General features: G+C 41.4%; 1 pseudogene across 1 annotated transcript; it reads right to left on the bottom strand.

The window, feature by feature from the left end:
* Positions 1-1,760: 1,760 nt before the first annotated feature.
* On the bottom strand, positions 1,761-3,194 carry LOC308345013 (small ribosomal subunit protein uS5m-like; annotated as a pseudogene). Its single transcript has 2 exons — positions 2,563-3,194; positions 1,761-2,356 (listed from the first exon to the last, which is right to left on the bottom strand). The product of its transcript is annotated as a small ribosomal subunit protein uS5m-like (transcript).
* Between the last annotated feature and the right edge of the window lie 3,228 nt (positions 3,195-6,422).

Below are 6,422 nucleotides of genomic sequence, written 5' to 3'. Positions count from 1 at the left end.
ACTCAGCAAAGGTTGGTTGAGTTTAAAAAGTATCCTGTTTTAAAATACACATATGCTTAGAAATTAGAGAAAATCACTTGAACATTCACACGGCTGCTTAGTGGTTCTCAACTGGGGGACGGAGTCTGTGAAGATGGCAAATACAGTCCTTGAACTACTTTAGTATTTTAATAGGCCTCATGGAAATCATACCTTTACCTATAATGAGGCTGGGAGGCTAATATATCAATTTTCTGTCTATAATTATATTAATTCTGTAAGAATAGTATTAATTTCTTAGTCTAGGATTGTTTGGTAGTGAGTAACAGAATATGCTCAAATTAGTGTATGGAAATGGGGAAACTTGATACGATGACATAGGGACATCTTGTGTAAGCCCAAAAGTAGGTCTCACAAAGTATTGAAACCAGAGAGAGAGAGGAATTACTGAAAATGAAGATAGCAGTCTTAAGAATTCTTCCCCCGAGTCCTCAGGTATTCCCCCTGCTTCCTGTCGACATCAGTTTCATCTTCCTCTCTGCAGACTGGGTACTTAGGCTCTGCTAATACACAACTGTTACGATATCTGTATCTATTTAAAAACACTTCAGTGAAGATAGTATGTGTGTATGTCTAGCTATATTTATATCTACACATACGTGTGTGTATATATATATATATAGATGTACACATGCATGTATGTATGAATTATGTGTATTTATACATCTATCTATGCATATTTGATGCTTACTTGAGGGGCCAGTAACTGAATTTTGAAGTACCCAGCCAGACACTCCTCCCAAGAAATTGACAACATACACTAGTCAACATTTGAAAGAACTTAACCAGAAATCCATACTCGAAAGACAGCTCCTACAAGTTGCAAACATATTTACCTCAGCTTAGCTCTAGACAGTTTTAAAATCAGCAAAAAGAGCATTAGAAATGACTTTGAATTAGTGAAATGTGTGATGTTCAAGATATAGGGACTGACTAAAAATACTGTGTGTGCGACTCTTTCTATGAGCAAGTGTAAGATTATATTTCTGGAGGGGCATTTCTTGTCTTAGGACTTAGTTTGGCTCTGTTCCTGTGTTCTATTGTCCAACTGTGGTGAGAAGTGAGAAGTGTAGCTCAGTCCCGAGGCTAAAATAGTATTGCCTCTGCCTTCAGTGAAAGAACCCAATAGTTAAAAATGGTCAACTTATTTTAGGCCAGTTTTCCATGAGGGCATGTCATCATCATGCCAGAACTCATTCTGTACACCTTCAGGTGTACAGAAACATTTAGGCCTTTAGTTTCCAGATAACTGGAATGTCTCAATCTTCTTTCCAGTTTCTCTGGAAAGAGAATTGACTGGCTCATTTTGGGTAAGGTCCTGGCCCAATCTACAGTGACCCAGGGAGTCTGTGGGTTATGTAGTAACCAACAGTGCTAAAGAAAGCTTCTCACCAGAAGCTATGAGTATGCAATCTCTGGAAAGGGGGTCCAGGCTGGGTTGTGGGTAAAGAATAGATTTCATAGAAAGGGGTATTGACAACGCAAGCTGTTTGAGACCTCTTGTTGAACAAATTCAAAGCTGTATTTCTTCGAACAGAAGAGGATATAAAATCTTTTTTTTTAAAGCTATAGTTATTTATTATTTGTTAATAAAGAAGTTTGTCCTTTCCTTTAAAAAGAAAGTGACATTAAAAAGGTCACTTTTTAATGACCCTTAATGAAGGGTTGAGTCTCCTTGGGGTTCTGGACAGTACTGTAGTTGTATAACGCCAGAGGGAGGCTCAGGTGATGGCTCTCTTTACACTGGACCACACTGTGCTTCACTCCCTGTGTGGCCTGCACTCCCTCCTAGTCCATTTTGATGTCTAGAACCACATCTTCTGGCTCTGGATCCTTTATTAAGGCTCCCTGGGGGGAGGTCACTGTAATGGGTGGAGGGCCCCATTCCTTCTGGAATTCTACAACATGGAGACTTCTTATCAGCCAGCTGTTGATGGGTTTCCTGGTGGGAGAGCCCATGGAACATGCCCCCCCACTCCCCCCCCATGAGGTTGAGCATGTTGACCAACCCAGAGACCTTGGCATATATGTCTTTGATGCCAGTGAGTTGGCAGGTGGTGATGATGGCCCAATAGCAGCTGAGGCCATAGCCTCTGGGTTGTCTCTTCATCTTGATATGGGTCCTTTTAAATCTTAAAGAAATATTGTGGAATATCATATGGTCTTCATATAGTTCTGCATAATGCAAACAGTGAACTGCTCTGTTCTTCGCTTTTCTGAAAGCATCCATCTGATCAGGGGCTTTCCTGATGGAAAAACCTGCAGCTCCTCTGCTGTTCCCCACAGCGATCAGGACATAGACTGATTCCTTTCTTCCCTCTTCTGCTGTCATATATTTTTTAAAGTTTTTATTTATTTATTTGACAGAGAGAGAGATCACAAGTAGGCAGAGAGACGGGGTGGTGGTGGTGGTGAGCAGGCTCCCCATTGAGCAGAGAGCCCGCTGCGGGGCTCCATCCCAGGACCCTGAGATCATGACCTGAGCCAAAGGCAGAGGCTTAACCCACTGAGCCACCCAGGCACCCCTTTTGCTGTCATATTGAAAACATTTCTTACCTCAGGTATCCTGGTATCAAAAGCAGCTTATGTTTCTCCACTGAGACCAGAATCAGGGGGGCCAAGACTGAAACCTCCCCATGTGTTTCTGCTCCATCCTCCTCCCATTTAAGCTTCCACTTCTTCTGGTCCTACTTTTCCCTCTGCTGGACCAGATCAGCCTCTACCATTTTCTGCTCTTCCTTGCTTCTTAGGGCAGTGATCTGCACAGCTCCCTGTCTAGGAGGAACATTCAGACCAGGCCATAGGAAGCCATGACTCCCTTCACCAATGATCTGACACTAGTTCACATCCTTTTTTCTCTTTTTCTTAGTTCTTTTGCCTCTTCCTTTTCTTGCTTCTGCTCCAGACTCTGTTAAAGTGCTTTTCCAAAGCTCCTCTTCTCTCAATTTAGTGAAGAAACTATAGGATCTATACTGTTGACCCATCAAATTACTGGGAGAAGAAATACAGCACTATGTTTGTAGCACACAGGTCAAGCTGGTGAAATGATGGTTGTTTCTGGTTCCTGGAGACAACAAAGGGCCGTTACTGAGAACTGTCTTCAGTGCCAAAATGGAAACTGTTGGAAAGGTGTTTAGGTAAAGCTGCCTGGACCATATGTGACTGCTGGCATGGTGGAGCCTTGAGAGCGCCTCAGGATATAAAATACTTTAAAAATTCAGCAGACATTTTTTTAAAGCAAGTTAAATTTTACAGACAACAGGGTTGGTTGGTAAAATATTAAAAGCATTCTTGACATGCAATAATTTTCCTTTAAATAGCTTTATTAATGGATGAACTTTCCAGGGGATGGGGACTGATCTTTGGAAGAAAGAGGCACTTCCATGGAAGGCAGGGAAATAGACCCCTTGCTCATGGGATAAGGGGCCCAAGTGGGATAGAAGGGAGAAGGATAAGAGGAGTGAGCGGGACCTAGCTGACAGACTATTTTCATTTTTATATGGTAGGCCAGCTCTGCCTATTTACAATGCAAACAGCAGATATTACCAATTAAAAATTTTTCCCTTTATGGAGAATAACTCTGACATAGAGTGTGATTGTGACAAGGCCATTCAACAGAGCAAGTGTTTGTTGTGCAAAATTTGTTTTGATTAGACCAGCAAGGCTGTTTCTATGGGCCATCTGCTGGGACATACAGTTTTGTTAGTCGGAATCCTTGTTTAACGTGCATCTATGAAAAAGGGGTTGCTAAGTAAATTAATAGATTAAACAAGGGAAATGTTATGTTGATTGAGAGTGAAGGCCTTCAGCTGAAACATTTGCATTCAGACAACGGGTACACTAATTATAAATATGTTATCAGTTAAAGTGCTTTCACAGCTTGCCTTCCCCTGACAGTGGTTTCCTTGCTTTGTCCTGGAATGTTTTGAAACCCAGTTTCTTCATAAAAGTTTTCTTCCTCAAAATTTCCATTAAGTTAAATGACCTTTTTTTCTTTTTCTTCCCCCCACCCCCAATTATAATGAACCACAGAGGTTTTACTGTATTCAGAAACTTTGTGGGTCACTTGGGTGGTTGTGTTGGTTAAGTGTCTGCCTTCAGCACAGGTCATGATCCTGGGGTCCTGGGATCCACCCCCTCAACTCCCCTGCCTCATTGGGCCCCCTGCTCTGCCTGGGAGCCTGCTTCTCCCTCTCCCTCCCCTCATCCCCCTCCCTCTGCTCCTCCCCACTGCTCATGCTCTCTCTCTCTCAAATAAATAAATAAAATCTTAAAAACAACAATAACAACAATTTTGAATCCAGATCTATCAGCAGTTTCAGAGAACAATTATGGTGGTTGGAAAGAAGGGAGAAAGGAGGAGGCTAAGGTAGGAGGGGATGAAGAACATGGCAAAGGGAGCTCAAAGTGGGGAAGATAGAAAGGTGGAGACATGGAAAGGAAGATTAGAAAAAAATAATAAGCACAAAGCGAGTGGAATAAAGAGATGCGAGGAAGAAAGAACTGTAAGGTGTGAAGAAGCGGGGAGAGGAAGCAAGGGTAGATCTGGAAGAAAGGGTTTGTTGAAAATGATTGGCTTTTTTAAAAAAAATTAAGTTTATTTTTTTCAGTGTTCCAAGATTCATTGTTTATGTACCATACCCAGTGCTCCATGCAATACATGCCCTCCTTAATACCCACCACCAGGCTCACCCAGCTCCCCATCCTTCTCTCCTCCAAAACCTTCATTTTGTTTCTCAGACAGTCTCCCATGGTTCATCTCCCCCAGCCCCTGCCCCTGATTTCCCCCAACTCACTTTTCCTTTCCTTCTCTCAATTTCCTCCATGTTATTCCTTATTCTCCACAAGTAAGTGAAATCATATGATAATTGACTCTCTCTGCTTGACTTATTTCACTGAGCATAATCTCCTCTAGTCCCGTCCATGTTGATACAAAAGTTGGGTATTCATCCTTTCTGGTGGAGGCATAATATTCCATTGTATATATGAACCATATCTTCTTTATTCATTTGTCTGTTGAAGGACATCTTGGCTCTTTCCACAGTTTGGTGACTGTGGCCATTGCTGCTATGAGCATTGGGATACAGATGGTCCTTCTTTTCACTACCTCTGTATCTTTGGGGTAAATACCCAGTAGTGCAATTGCAGAGTCATAGAGTAGCTCTATTTTTAATTTCTTCAGTAATCTCCACACTGTTTTCAAAAGTGGCTGCACCAACTTGCATTCCCACCAACAGTGTAAGAGGGTTCCTCTTTCTCCACATCCTCTGCAACACTTGTTTTTTACTATCTTGTTGATTTTGGCCATTCTAACTGGTGTAAGGTGGTATATGAATGTGGTTTTGATTTGAATCTCCCTGATGGCTAATGATGAACCTTTTTTCATGTGTCTGTTAGCCATTTGTATGTCTTCTTTAGAGAATTGTCTGCTCATGTCTTCTGCCCATTTTTTGATGTGATTATCTGTTTTTTGAATGTTGGTTTGAGGAATTCTCTATAGATCTTGGATATCAGCCCTTTGTAGTGTCATTTGCAAATATCTTCCCCCATTCCATGGGTTGTCTCTTTGTTTTGTTGACTGTTTCTTTTGCTGTGCAGAAGCTTTTGATATTGATGAAGTCCCAGAAGTTCATTTTTGCTTTTGTTTCCTTAGCCTGTGGAGACATGTCTTGAAAGAATTTGCTGTGGCCAATGTCGAAGAGGTTACTGCCTATGTTCTCCAATAGGGTTTTGATAGATTCCTGCCTCATGTTGAGGTCTTTTATCCATTTTGAGTTTAAATGATTGGCTGTCAATATTTATTCGTCATCTGGAAGTTAAGTAGAAATTGAAGTAGCAGTGAACTGAGAAGGAAGAAATATCTTTCAAACTTGGGTCTCTACAGTTATTACAATAGGAAACATTAGAATGTTATTGGAAGACCATAGAGGCTCCCTTTGTTCTGTGCTTCTCAGCTAATTGGGTTGACCATATCTCCTTACACCTACCACCCCAGGACAGACCCCTATTAACCAGGCTTCTTCTAGGCCAGGTAATTGGTGCTGGCTGATTTGGAATGTAAAGGAAATCATACAACCTTGAGTAAAGGTTACACCTTCAGGATCTGTCTCTCCTTATACCATTCCTTCATTCACTGTGCTGCTTTTCTCTTTTTCTCTCTCTTGGAACTTCTCAGTCTCTTTGTCTCTCTTTCACACACACACACACAATAGGTGCAGAGGGTGGAAAGTTGCTTTAAGAGAGGGATGTGCTTAATGGGAGTTCTATAGTTTATACAACATTTTGAAAAAATACTTAATACTCAAACAGGGTCATTGCCTATTTCTTAGTCTCTGCCGTATCTTTGCATTTCTTGGTGGTTGTAACATAAATACCAGACATTA

Source organism: Martes martes, assembly GCF_963455335.1.
Source record: "Martes martes genome assembly, chromosome: 6".
Lineage (NCBI taxonomy): Eukaryota > Metazoa > Chordata > Mammalia > Carnivora > Mustelidae > Martes > Martes martes.
The sequence above is the reverse complement of the archived record's forward strand: the minus strand, read 5'-3'. Positions and strand labels throughout refer to the sequence as shown.